General features: G+C 42.3%; 1 protein-coding gene across 5 annotated transcripts in view; it reads right to left on the bottom strand.

Annotated features, from left to right (window-relative positions):
• LOC115087221 overlaps positions 1-14,200 on the bottom strand; it is an 80,906-nt gene that overhangs the window by 29,698 nt on the left and 37,008 nt on the right. For 4 of the 5 annotated variants that reach the window (XR_003855460.1, XR_003855463.1, XR_003855459.1 and 1 more), the window contains exon 3: positions 9,758-10,003. The gene's annotated coding sequence lies outside the window, so the exon portion shown is untranslated. The remainder of the gene's footprint in view (positions 1-9,757; positions 10,004-14,200) is intronic. The other variant, XR_003855461.1, reaches the window with a different exon arrangement.

The following is a 14,200-nucleotide window of genomic DNA, read 5'->3' as shown; positions in this document are numbered from 1 at the left end:
TGGAAAAGAGATGGGAGGAGAATAAAGACGAGTTGAAGGGGAAAAAAAGATGTCTGAGTGGCATATCATGTGTCTTTGCTTGCTGTGTATATATAATTCCTTTCCATTATTTGTCCATTGTTCCAAGTCAGTGGATTATTGGGTGAGTGAGTGAGCTAGTGAGAGTGTGTTTCTGTCCTTCAGTCTTCTGTGTAAATTTGGGTTTTGAAAGAACAATGTGAAAGAACATGGTTGGGGAGAGAATGGATCATGGAAGGGGCCAAGTAGTTGTGTGCTTGCATGGTCATGCAAGACAGATGAAAAGTGAAAGTGTCTGTAGGTCCAGCAGGCAAAATATGGAAGAATAGGAGTGTCTGGAGGAGAGAGGTGGTTACAAGAAGGAAGCCTACAACAGTGCAAGGAGAGAAGGAGGAGCAGGCCCAACGCCACAGGGGTGTGCAAACCGTGCAATTACACAGGCTGACACACCCGGGGGTCGGCATCGGGAGCAGGAAGAGGACGTGCTACCACTGGTGAATGCGATTCCCACCAGCAGTGGAAGAAGCAGGAGACGTTTGCTGCTGCCAGCGGGCTCCATCCCACTGACAGCAGAAGCATGCGGCCAGACCAGAAGACAGTCCATCCTGCAGCTTCTCCTCATGTGTTGGCCCTGCAGTATTTCAACACTCGCGGTGCTAGAACTTCCTGTATTCTTATCTCGCGATGCACAAGACAAGAATACAGGAAGAGCTAGCACTATGAATGATGAATTACTGCGGAGCCAGCATGCAGCAGAAGCTGGAGAATGGCTGCTCTCTGTAACGAAGAAGGTACAAGCTGACAGCAGTACCAGTGGAGGAGGAATGACCCATGGACCCTGACTGCCTGGTCTGTTTGTGTGTGTGAGTGAACTAGAGCTGCCTGTGATGGGTGTGTGTATGTGTGAATGGGAGGCTACCTGGGATGGGGGTGTGTATGTGAGTGAATGGGAGGTTGCCTGTCATGGGTGTGTGGGTGTGAATGGGAGCCTGCCTGGGATAGGTGGGTATATGAATGGGAGCCTGCCTGGGTTGCATGTGTGTGTGTGTGTGTCAATGGGAGCCCCCCTGGGATGCATGCATGTGTGTGTATGGGAGCCTGTCTGGGATGGGTATGCATGTGTGTGTGTGTGTGTGCGTGCGTGCGTGTGTGTGTGTGTACATGGGTACACATCCATTCATGGTACTTCCTGGGATGGGCAGAGCGTGTGTGTGAGAGAGAATGGGATCCTGCCTGACATTTGGGTGGATGTGAATGAAAGCGTGTCTGGGGCATGTGGGTGTGAATGGAAGTTTGCATGGGGTGTGTGGGTGTATGTGAGAGAGAGAGAGAGCAAGAGAATGGGGCTGCAGGTGGACTCCAACCTGCCAGCAGCTGAAATGAAGATGAGGGCCCACAGCTGCTAGCAGATCCCAACCAAAGAAGACCTGGAGATGCCTGGGATTTTGTCTGAGAGGGAGTGTATGTATGTATGAGTTTGTGTGTGTGTGTGTGTGTATAAGAAAGAGAGGAGAAAGTTTGTGCATCCCACTACCTTTAATTCATGACAATCTCAGAGTGACTGGCAATCAAAAGTTCCAGGTATGGAGAACATTTCAGTTTTATTTTGTGAATGTTATTTAATGTCTGCCATTTTTATATGGGTTTAGGATGCTTAAAAAAATTGTATGTGAGATTTTAATTATTTGTTTTTTTTTATTTGTCATCTGTTTTTGGAATATTATTATTAGTATGTTTTTAGTATTACCACTATTTTGTTTCTTGATTTTGATGTTTGACAAATGGTGATGGTTCTGGTTTTTTATTGTTGTATTGCATAGAGAGTCTGGCTTCTTGTGATTTCTAGTTCAGATCTTGTCACATTTAAATTTCAGCTTTATGGTTGCTCTATTCTGTATTTGGTGAGGGTCTGTTTGTGTTCTGCATGTGTGACTAAAGTGAGATATTCTCCTAATAGGAAGTGTTTTAGGGATTTCTGAGGGTCAATTCTACACACAGCACACGTTACAATAGGTCTAATATCTCATGCGATCCAAGTGTGCTTTTGCAGGGATTTCTGGTTGGCATCACAGCAGTGCATGTAAGTATAAAATAAGTGATATTTTTACCTCAGAATAATTTACTTTGATATTTTTCATGTAAAATGCATAACTCCTAACTATGGGGGTCATTTATCAAAATGCGATAAGGCGTTTTTGCATGCGAAAAGCCCTGTTAACGCATCATATTGTATGGTGCAAATTCAGAAAATAGGCCTGTTTCAGGGGAGAGAGAGAGAGAGAGAGAGAGAGAGAGAGAGAGAGAGAGAGAGAGAGAGAGAGAGAGAGAGAGAGAGAGACTGGCCATAATATCATAGCCCATAGGTAGGTATTTGTATCCCTATGGTAGGCCCACCTAGTAACTCAAGGTGGGGATTAGGTAAGAGTGTAGGGGGTTAGGGGCCACTTTGACATTCTACGTGACACCTACGAAAAGAACAGTGGTCTCTTGTGAAGATTTACTGGCCTTCGGAGTGAGGAAACTCACTCCAAGATGAGATTTGGGCAATGTTCTCTCCACCTAGCTTGATGTTCCTGTCGGGGGCGTTCCGGGGGCGTGGCCGTGGCCTCCGGAACAGCCCCCGGGACCGGACCACGGAGCGGGGCAGCCAGCCGATGCGCGCAAAGGTAAGGGGGGGGTGAAGGAAAGTTCCCTCCGAGGCCGCTCCGAAATCGGAGCGGCCTCGGAGGAAACAGGCAGCGCGCGCTGGGCTCGGCGTGCGCAGGTTGCACAAATGTGCACCCCCTGCGCGCGCCGACGCCGGATTTTATAAGATACGCACGGCTACACGCGTATCTTATAAAATCCAGCGTACTTTTGTTTGCGCCTGCTGCGCGAACAAAAGTACGCGCTCGTGCAAGTATTTAAAATCTGCCCCTAAGTGAACTTAATAGCAGGTAATGGACTTCTCCTCCAATAACTTATCCAATCCTTTTTTAAACACAGCTATACTAACTGCACTAACCACATCCTCTGGCAACAAATTCCAGAGTTTAATTGTGCGTTGAGTAAAAAAGAACTTTCTCCGATTAGTTTTAAATGTGCCCCACGCTAACTTCATGATGTGCCCCCTAGTCTTTCTATTATCCGAAAGAGTAAATAACTGATTCACATCTACCCGTTCTAGACCTCTCATGATTTTAAACATCTCTATCATATCCCCCCTTAGCCGTCTCTTCTCCAAGCTGAAAAGTCCTAACCTCTTTAGACTTTCCTCATAGGGGAGCTGTTCCATTCCTCTTATCATTTTGGTAGCCCTTCTCTGTACCTTCTCCATCGCAATTATATCTTTTTTGAGATGCGGCGACCAGAATTGTACACAGTATTCAAGGTGCAGTCTCACCATGGAGCGATACAGAGGCATTATGATATTTTCCGTTTTATTCACCATTCCCTTTCTAATAATTCCCAACATTCTGTTTGCTTTTTTGACTGCCGCAGCACACTGAACCGACGATTTCAATGTGTTATCTACAATGACGTCTAGATCTCTTTCTTGGGTTGTAGCACCTAATATGGAACCCAACATTGTGTAACTATAGCATGGGTTATTTTTCCCTATATGCATCACAATGCATTTATCCCCATTAAATTTCATCTGCTATTTGGATGCCCAATTTTCCAGTCTCACAAGGTCTTCCTGCAATTTATCACAATCTGCTTGTGATTTAACTACTCTGAACAATTTTGTGTCATCTGCAAATTTGATTATCTCACTTGTCGTATTTCTTTCCAGATCATTTATAAATATAATGAACAGTAAGGGTCCCAGTACAGATCACTGAGGCACTCCACTGTCCACTCCCTCTGAGAAGATTGTCCATTTAATCCTACTCTCTATTTCCTGTCTTTTAGCCAGTTTGCAATCCACAAAAGGACATCGCCACCTATCCCATGACATCGCCACCTATCCCATGACTTTTTACTTTTCCTAGAAGTCTCTCATGAGGAACTTTGTCAAACGCCTTCAACCCCTAAGAGGTAAACTGGCAGCTACATTATTAATAAGGGAAGTGTATTCTTTTTCAACAAATGCAGAAAATTCAACAAATGAGGTCATTTTTGGATGATTTCAAATAGAACAAACCGAAAATAGCATCCAACAAAAATATCCAAAGTTTTTCAGGTAATTTTGTAATTGTTGCATCAAATAAAAGCTTCTCAACCACTGTGCTGTGGCAAACTGGTGTGCTGCAGCAAGATCCGTGCTGTGTCATGGCGGTCCCCCTTCCTCCTCCTTTCTCCTATGGTAGTGTAGGGCACTGCAGCAAGGGTTTCATTAGCATCAGGCACACGGGGCTCATGCCCCTAGTCTCAAGCTCAGTGCCCTGAGTCTCAGTAGCTCCACTATTTTTTTTCAATCCCGGATGAGCTTGGGCCAAAGAAAGAAGGCTGCTGAGTGAGCCTGGGCCCCAAGGCTGAAGATTGCTGTGTCGGGCCCAGCTGTGTGGCCCAAGAAAAGGCTACCACGTCAGGCCTGAGCCAAGCAGCTAAAAAGAGAAGGCTACTGAATGGGCTTGGGCCAAGCATCTGAAGTAAGAAAGTTCCCTTTTGTATCTGGGTTGTGCAGCCATTGTCACGTCAGTCCTGGGCCAACACGGCAAAACAGAGAACGTTGCTGCATCAGGCCCAGGCTGTGCAGCAAAACAGAGAAGGTTGATTCAAGTAGTGGAACAGAGGTGGTTGCAGCATCGGCAGAAGGGTCACCGGAAAAATGCACATTCAGGAGGGAGAGAGAAAGAGTGTGAGAGCTTGCGTCAGTGAGTGTGCACAGTAGCATATGCGAGAGGTCACGTGTGTGCAGTAGCATGTGCAATAGGTGTGTTTGTGAGCAATAGCATGTGTAAAAGTTTATGTGTGTGAGCAATAGCATATGTGAGAGAGTGTGTGTGTGTGTGTGTATGTGTGTGTGAGAGAGAGAAAGAGAGAGAGAGTGTGTGTGATGCTACATGGGTCCGAAAAGGAAGCTGATGCTGCCTGCACATCCCAGGGAGAGAGAGAGAGAGCATGCAATAACATATAGGGGAGAGAGAGAGCTTGTGTATGAGCATGTCTGTGTGTGAGAATGAGAGACAGAGAGGGATTGGGAGTCTGCTTGTAATGTGTGCCTGTGAGAGAGAGAAAGAGAGAGAGAGAGATTGGAGCCTGTGAGAGAGATTGGAGCCTGTGAGAGAGATTGGGAGCCTCTTCTATGTGTGCCTGTGAAAAAGAGAAAAAGATTGGGAGCCTGCTTGTTTGTGTGTATGTGTGTACCTGTAGGAGAGAGATAGAATGGAGAGAGAGATTGAGAGCCTACTTGTTTGTGTGCATGTATAAGAGAGTTTGGGAGCCTGCTTGTTTGTGTGTCTGTGTGACAGAGAGAAAGATGGGAAGCCTGTTTGAGTGTGTGCCTGTGTGAGCACACATGGTTGTAAAAGGTTATATGTCAATACAGGATCTCACAGACACACACACACACATCTATGAGGAAGAAAAAGCCTGTGTATGTGAGAGAAAGGGAGTGTATATGAGATCATAGGCATGTATGAGAGAGGGAGTATGTGAGAGAATGAATGTTTTATTAAGACAGTATGTGAGATAATGAATGTGTTATTGTGTCTGTATATGAGAGAGGTAAGATAAAGTTTGTGCAGATCTCCCTCCCCCAATTCACAACAATTTCAGGGTGACTGGAAATCAAAAGATCCCTGGTATGGAGAGCAGGAATTTTTTAAATCTTTATTTTAATTATTGGGTGGTGTTTGAAGTTTCTGTCATTTTCAAATATTGTATTGGGAAATTTATAACATTTTTTTTAATTATTGGATGTTTGATGGCTGTTTTAACATGTATTCTTTTTATTAGTATGATTTTAATATTATGATTGTTTTATTTCTTGATGTTTTATGAGGAATGATGATGTTTCTGTTTTTCCATTGTTGCACTGCATAATACAGTCAGGCTTGTAGTTTCTAGTTCAGTTTTTACTTGTTCATTTTTATATATAGTTTATGACCTTTCTATTTGGTTTTGGTGAGGATCTGTCTTGTGTAGAGATGTGAATCGTGTGATCGATCGTCTTAACGATCGATTTCGGCTGGGAGGGGGAGGGAATCGGATCGTCGCCGTTTGGGTTTTTTAAATATCGTGAAAATCGTGAAAATCGTGTAAATCGAAAACCGGCACACTAAAACATCCCTAAAACCCACCCCGACCCTTTAAAATAAATCCCCCACCCTCCCGAACCCCCCCAAAATGCCTTAAATTACCTGGGGTCCAGAGGAAGGGTCCCGGTGTGATCTTTTACTCTCGGACCTCCGGTGCTTGTAGAAATGGCACCGGCGCTACCTTTGCCTTGTCATATGACAGGTCAAAGGTAGCGCCAGCGCCATTTTGTTTTTTGTCCCCCGAGGTCAGGAGCATAGGAGATCGCTCCCGGACCCCCGCTGGACCCCCAGGGACTTTTGGCCAGCTTGGGGGGGCCTCCTGACCCCCACAAGACTTGCCAAAAGTCCAGCAGGGGTCCGGGAACGACTTCCTGCATGCGAATCATTTTTCCGTACGGAAAAACCAAAGGTAGCGCCGGCGCCATTTCTACAAGCACCGGAGGTCCGAGAGTAAAAGATCACACCGGGACCCTTCCTCTGGACCCCAGGTAATTTAAGGCATTTTGGGGGGGTTCGGGAGGGTGGGGGATTTATTTTAAAGGGTCGGGGTGGGTTTTAGGGTTGTTTTAGTGTGCCGGTTTTCCCGCCCTCCCCTTCCCCCGATTTACGATTTTTTGACGATAAATCGGGGGAATTGTTATTGTATCGCGGCTCTAACGATTTTTGACGATTTAAAATATATCGGCTGATATTTTAAATCGTCAAAAAACGATTCACATCCCTAGTCTTGTGTAACATTAATTCTTCTGTGAAAATTATGGTACGTCTCATCACTGCCTTTTATGGCATTATGGTCATCCCTTCTTCATTTCTATTTTAACAAAGGTTAAATACATTCCTTTATTAATTTATTCACATGCAGACAGCAGTTTTGAATATTATTGCTTCATATACATTTTATTTTCACTGCTGTTACATATACATTTTATATGAAATATAAATATTGTTTCATATACATTTTATTTTCACTGCTGTTAGTAGATATAGGCAATTATTTTAAGCAAGGGATGGACTTAGTCAATGTTCCTTTAAGGATTTGGTTGCTGTGAGCATAAAAGTGATAGGTTTATTGCATGAAGAAAAATAGTGCTCACAGGGTAATGTAACCAAAAATTATTTCTCACTTGCAAAGATTTTGCACACAGCAAACCCAATCCTTAAAGGGAACACTTGGAATTGGGGAGGAGGAGATTGGGATTGGATCTTAAGAGGGGTTGGATTTAGAAAGAAAAAGAGTGCTGTTGGGGATGGCCCTTGGGGAGGGAAGGCAGGGTAGTGCTGTTCAATTTAGTTAAAAGTACATTCCCTGGCATTTTCACAGTCACATGGCCAGTGACCAGCGGGTATGAATATATTTGAAATTATCACATTTGGTTCAGTGCACCACGAGGATCAAGCAAACTTTAAAGTGTGCCCTGATATAAAAAAAAAAAAGGTGAGAAGCTCTGAAATAAGGGATGGTATATCCACTTTATTGTAATTCAACCCATGAATGCCTGAACAATGTGTAAGTAGTGTTATTACTAATTTATTCCCTGAGATAAATTGATTTGTGGAAAATATCTACTCAGAAATAAAAAAATATCCTATCTTATGTCCTAATATGATCTGTATATATTAAAAAAAACTGGCTATCATACTGGTGTTATGGCTTACTTATCACCTGACAGAAAATTATTTTCACTAAGGACAATTTCCATCCAATCTATAAAGAAACAATCTTCTTAGAGTTGTTGTTCAACTAAGAATCATAACATTAATTTGTTAATTGATTGCAAATCTTAGAATTTGGATTCAGTAAAAGAAAGAGAGAAAAATCAATGAAAACCAATAGATTTCATTAAGTTTATTTTCACTCACATAATATTTTCAGAACAGTAATAAGAAACAATACTGAGGCCCAATCAAAGATTTTACACGCTCAATGTACAGCTGCATATCAGGGATAGGACAAGTCAGATTTTTTTTCCCAGAATAAACTCTTTATATGCAATACTGTATTAGCTGCATTAAAGGTTTTAATTATGCCTTCTGCACTTTAAAATACCATGAGGTGCATTTATGTACTGTCTGAACAAAAATATATTTAATACAGTATGTTTTAATATTACAAAATCTGTTAAATAACAACAATATAATGCAACTGATTCAGTAAATATAAATAGTTTTTATTAAACTAATGTCTATCTTACAATTATAATATTTCATGCTCTTTTGTGTTGAAAGAAAACAGCAAAGTGATGCCAAATATTTTCTCTGGAAACTACTTAGATTTTATTAGGGTGGTTTTCAGACAAGCTACATAGCTGCAGTACATGCGCAGACTTTACCAAGTATTTTCAAAGCAAACTTATGCACATAAATTCATTTTGAAAATCCTCGGGTAATTGGCCGAGTCTGCACAACACAATACTTTGCATAAAGTTCCACCAGCTCTTCAGAGGCTGTAACTTCTGCAGGCCATTTAGGTACATACTTTTAAAATAAGTATAAGTTCCGACTCCACCTCCAACTCTGCTCCCTGGGATACCTCTCTGCAGTTCACATAAAAGTACACGCATAACACAATTGTGTGCATGCTTTTATAAACACAGAGCCCGATTTTATGCATGGAAATAGCTAGGCAAGTTACTCCCTATAAGGGTTAAGTGAATGTTATTACTATTTTTTAAGGCTTTGATTTAAATTGTGAAAACCAGTGGTTAATTTTCAGTAGCAACATTACTGTGCCTTAATCTGCCAGCAACATTTATGCATTTATGTGTCTATGCCTGCCTTTAAGTGCTTCCTTCAGAACAAAAGAGAGACCAGCCATGAGGTTGCTCATAATATCTGTTTCAGTCTAAGTGGAATGCTTTGATATTAAATGTCATTTTTTTCCTCAGTATGGAAGCTGTATTAGACTATCAAGAAAAGAGGCAAATACCAAATCATTTAGACAAATTTTACAGCTCTGTGAATGATGGGTACTTTTTTATGTTTTTGAAACTACCATACTGCAAACAATAGCAGCCTTAATATTTCGACATGAAGGTCATTTGAAAGTTTTACAGCCTGCAAGCTTGATCCATTTTGATGACAAAAGACTCTCTCAGGACTCTTTAAGGTGCCCCAGCCTGCCTGACTTTTTTTCTGTCTGGATTTTTGTCTCCCATTCTGGCTCCCTCCCACCAGCCTAATTATCAAGTCATTAAAGCTGTCCTAATGAATTATGTTACAGTTTCAGGAAAGGGCTTAGGATAAATGCCCATTTAAGTACTCAAAGTAGGAAAGAGGGACAGACAGATTACTACTTCTGTCAACACTGGTAGCTGAAGCTAACTTGATCTGACCAAGTCCAATTCACAGAGAAAAAAAAATCATAAATATTTCAGCAGAAATGAATTTTAGATTGATATAAACATGCTCTTGGGAGGAATTGGTTTGCTAATGTTCCTTGGCTCCAGAGAAACTGAATTTGTATAAGGGGAGGTCAAGAGAATGTAGTAAGAAATTCTCTGGTGCACTGAGCTTCCCCAAAGGACGAGTCATATAAATTAAAGAATAAGACTTACCAAAGTGTAGAGCAAAAATAAATCCTCATCATTTGCTTAGGGTCGTCAGATATTTTGATAATTTCCTGATGCCCTGTTTGAGGGGGGGGAATACAATTTAAAGAGTAATGAAATTAAGAGGAGCGTGGCCATCTCTGATGCAAAGAATCGGAAAAATCCCACGATATATTGCATGGGATGATGTCATGAAGTGCAGTTAATGTCCAGCTGAGCCTTGCGGTCCATATCTACTGTCATATTCTGTTTCTAGAGGAAGCAGGTACAAATGTTAAGCACAGAAAGAGACAGGACACTGTTCGTAAAAAATGAGAGAAAAAAACATTTCCGTGAGGCGTTTCTAAATACTGAACTAAAGGTGTTCTCTTTTTATCTGTTCAATTCTCTTCTTTAGATTTTCCCTTACCACCTTTCCCCTAAAATATAGATAATAAATTTACCTTCTTAATCACAGAGAGCAGTTTATCTTTCACCTGAAATTGCACTAGTCTAAGAAATGAAATAATAAAGTAAAGCTACTGGTAGTTGACATGAATACACAGGCAGTATGTGTTCCAATCTGATTCAAAACAAAGGCAAAATGTCCATTGCCTCTACAAAAGAAAATGGAATTTCTAGTGTAACATATAGTCTCTACTTATTTGTTCCAGCCACCCTGAACCGAAGGCAATAAAGGACTAGTCGCATATTGAGCATGCCCTAACAGGTGGCAAACTTAGGAGTTTTATGCTAAGACTTAAAACAGTTGGCTGTGTGTTAGTAGCTTTCTTCTATGATGCCATTCCAGAGAATTAATCTCCCTATAGAGTGAGTTTAAGCTTCAGGAAAGTTAATGACACCAATTCTGAATTGGATTCTCCATCCTGGAGGCTCCAGTTCCAGCATCCAGATGTATGAGTACTGTGGGCTTCCCAGTGCACCAACGGGAGGTGGATAACACTGCAGTGAGAGCAGACAAGTTAACTGCTAATGGGATTAAGTGCCAGGAGGTTAAGTGCCATCTACAAAATGATAAAATGCTAGCAAACTGTTGAAATTCAAAATGCATGAAACATTCATTAATTACTATCCTTTTGTGGTACCTGTGAACTTATATATCTAAGCATTGTGAGTGAACAGAGCATTATAGTTGCACCTCAAGAAGAATAGTGCTGCGTTTAATTTCACAAGTCTAGTGCATAATAGTATCCTAGATGAAAGGCATCCTTAACAATGAAGAGTGCCCAAAATCCACTTCTCCATCTGAAAAACTAAGTAAATGTTAAGAACCCTGTAAATATGCTGATGTGACTAACTCTTATTCCAGGTTAAGAACCTGGCATACAATAGATGCAAGGCTTGGCCCTGTCAACAGCTCTATTCAACATCTATAATCTCTAGCGATGTGAATCGTGTCCTCGATCGTCTTAACGATCGATTTCGGCTGGGAGGGGGAGGGAATCGTATTGTTGCCGTTTGGGGGGGTAAAATATCGTGAAAAATCGTAAAAAATCGAAAAAACGTAAAATCGCAAAACCGGCACATTAAAACCCCCTAAAACCCACCCCCGACCCTTTAAATTAAATCCCCCACCCTCCCGAACCCCCCCCCCCAAATGACTTAAATAACCTGCGGGTCCAGCGGCGGTCCGGAACGGCAGCGGTCCGGAACGGGCTCCTGCTACTGAATCTTGTTGTCTTCAGCCGGCGCCATTTTCCAAAATGGCGCCGAAAAATGGCGGCGGCCATAGACGAACACGATTGGACGGCAGGAGGTCCTTCCGGACCCCCGCTGGACTTTTGGCAAGTCTTGTGGGGGTCAGGAGGCCCCCCCCAAGCTGGCCAAAAGTTCCTGGAGGTCCAGTGGGGGTCAGGGAGCGATTTCCCGCCGCGAATCGTTTTCGTACGGAAAATGGCGCCGGCAGGAGATCGACTGCAGGAGGTCGTTCAGCGAGGGTTCACTCGCTGAACGACCTCCTGCAGTCGATCTCCTGCCGGTGCCATTTTCCGTACGAAAACGATTCGCGGCGGGAAATCGCTCCCTGACCCCCACTGGACCTCCAGGAACTTTTGGCCAGCTTGGGGGGGGCCTCCTGACCCCCACAAGACTTGCCAAAAGTCCAGCGGGGGTCCGGAAGGACCTCCTGCCGTCCAATCGTGTTCGTCTATGGCCGCCGTCATTTTTCGGCGCCATTTTGGAAAATGGCGCCGGCTGAAGACAACAAGATTCAGTAGCAGGAGCCCGTTCCGGACCGCTGCCGTTCCGGACCGCCGCTGGACCCGCAGGTTATTTAAGTCATTTGGGGGGGGGTTCGGGAGGGTGGGGGATTTAATTTAAAGGGTCGGGGGTGGGTTTTAGGGGGTTTTAGTGTGCCGGCTCACGATTCTAACGATTTATAACGATAAATCGTTAGAATCTCTATTGTATTGTGTTCCATAACGGTTTAAGACGAGATTAAAATTATCGGACGATAATTTTAATCGTCCTAAAACGATTCACATCCCTAATAATCTCTCCTATCTGCAAATTTGTATCAGGTCTTAGTGTGGGGTATAGATTATATGCAACAATATTCAGTTTTCTGTACTTGCTTTATCCACATGGTCAAAAATGTTTGAGTTGATATCCATCTGTTTATTTACTGTACAATGTTGGCTATTCCACAATAAGCTGTGTTGACAAAATGGAGTTGATGATCCTTAATAAGTTTACATCCGATAAAATTCTTTCCATTTTTCATTTTGAGAGTTGTGAGATCCCAATAATGATAGATTATCATAATGATAATAATGATCCCAATAATGATAGATGGGTAGATTTTCAAAGGGTTACGCACGTAAGATACGCACGTCTTTCTCACTGGAATTCTTTGCTAAATTCTCTATGAACAATAGATGACATAAAAGTTCACAAACAATTGAAGGTATTACTTTATCAGGCAGCTTTTACCTAAGATAAGTTTATTGTTTTGCATTGTTTTGTTTTTGTGATTTTAATGTAAATAGTATGTTTATTTTAATTATGTTTCATTGTCCTGCTTTATATTGTAATCTACCTAGTAATGGATTTCCTAATAAGTAAAATATAAATATTTTTAATAAAGAAATAATAATAAATAATGTGGGACATGGCAGCTAGGCAGAGTAGCAGCAAGACTGCTAAGATTGTGGTGAATCACAAACAGCACAAAGGTATCTAAACCAGCAAGGTGCACATTGTAGGAAGCCAAAAACAGCATAAAGGCTTAGAAATGCCTTTACAGCAAGATAAAAAACAAAACAAAACATGTTTTTTCTGTTTATTTATTCTATACTGACATTTGATCTGAGATATCACATTGGTTTACATTTAGGTACTTCCCTATCCCTAGAGGGCTTACAATCTAAGTTTTGTACCTGAGGCAATGGAGAGTAAAGTGACTTGCCCAAGCTCACAAGGAGTGACAGCAAGACTCAAACCCTGGTCTCCTGCTTTGTAGCCCACTGCTCTAACCACTAGGCTATCCCAGTATAAGCAACAAACAACCAGGATTGGAAAATTACACTGAAATCCAAAATAGCAAAAAATATGGAGGCACCAAAACTCCCATACTGGTATATTATAGGAATGGCAGGTAGGCATGCTGACAGCATGACCTTGAAGGTGATATACTGGGGCAAGGCAGAGCAGTGGCAGCAAGATCACTAAGGTGGAATAGTAGGGGCATGACAAATAAGCAGAGAGATAGCAGCAAGACCCCTAAGGTGGTATATCTAGGGCATGGCAGGTAGACAGACTAGTAGTAGCAAGACCCCTAAAGTGGTATATCTGGGGCATGGAAAATATGCATGCAGCAGCAAGGCCTTCAACGTGCTTTCAGTCATCTCTCCACTTGCATGGATATTCTTGAAACCCAAACAAAGGCAATTTCATTTTCAAAAAGTCCAGCTTTTCCATCAACTGTTGCACAAGCCTTGAGTGATGCGGGCTCATGATGTCCCCTGACATTGAGAGCACATCTTCACTGGGCATGCTAGATAGTGGGAAAGAAAATGTTGAGCTACCTTGTTTAGGTTTGGCCAGACTGCAGACTTATGTGGCCAATATTCCAGCACATCTGTATCTATGTCATTGATAGGATTTATAAGATGGAGTTTTACAGATATTTCTGCAGTAGTCACCTTTGTTGATGTAGGCTGAAGGTCTCTTTTGCCAGCTGCTTTAGCTATGGTCTATTTCATGAGAGTTGCTTCTTTGTAGGCAATGTGGCTTTGGTGTATTGAGGTGGGAAAGAAAGTGGTAGCTGACAGGGTGCTGCTCCTGCTTGCACTACTCTCTAAGGTGGCCAGTCTTTCCTTTGCTACATCCCCACTGCCTCTGGTGCATCTCTTCACATACCCTATTAGCATCTCCTTCATGAATGTGAGATGCTGGTATTGGAAGAGGAGACTTTCACCCATGGATCACAAAGTATAGCAAGTATATACT

This window comes from Rhinatrema bivittatum, chromosome 3, assembly GCF_901001135.1.
Source record: "Rhinatrema bivittatum chromosome 3, aRhiBiv1.1, whole genome shotgun sequence".
NCBI lineage: Eukaryota > Metazoa > Chordata > Amphibia > Gymnophiona > Rhinatrematidae > Rhinatrema > Rhinatrema bivittatum.
This window is presented reverse-complemented; position numbering and strand designations above follow the sequence as displayed.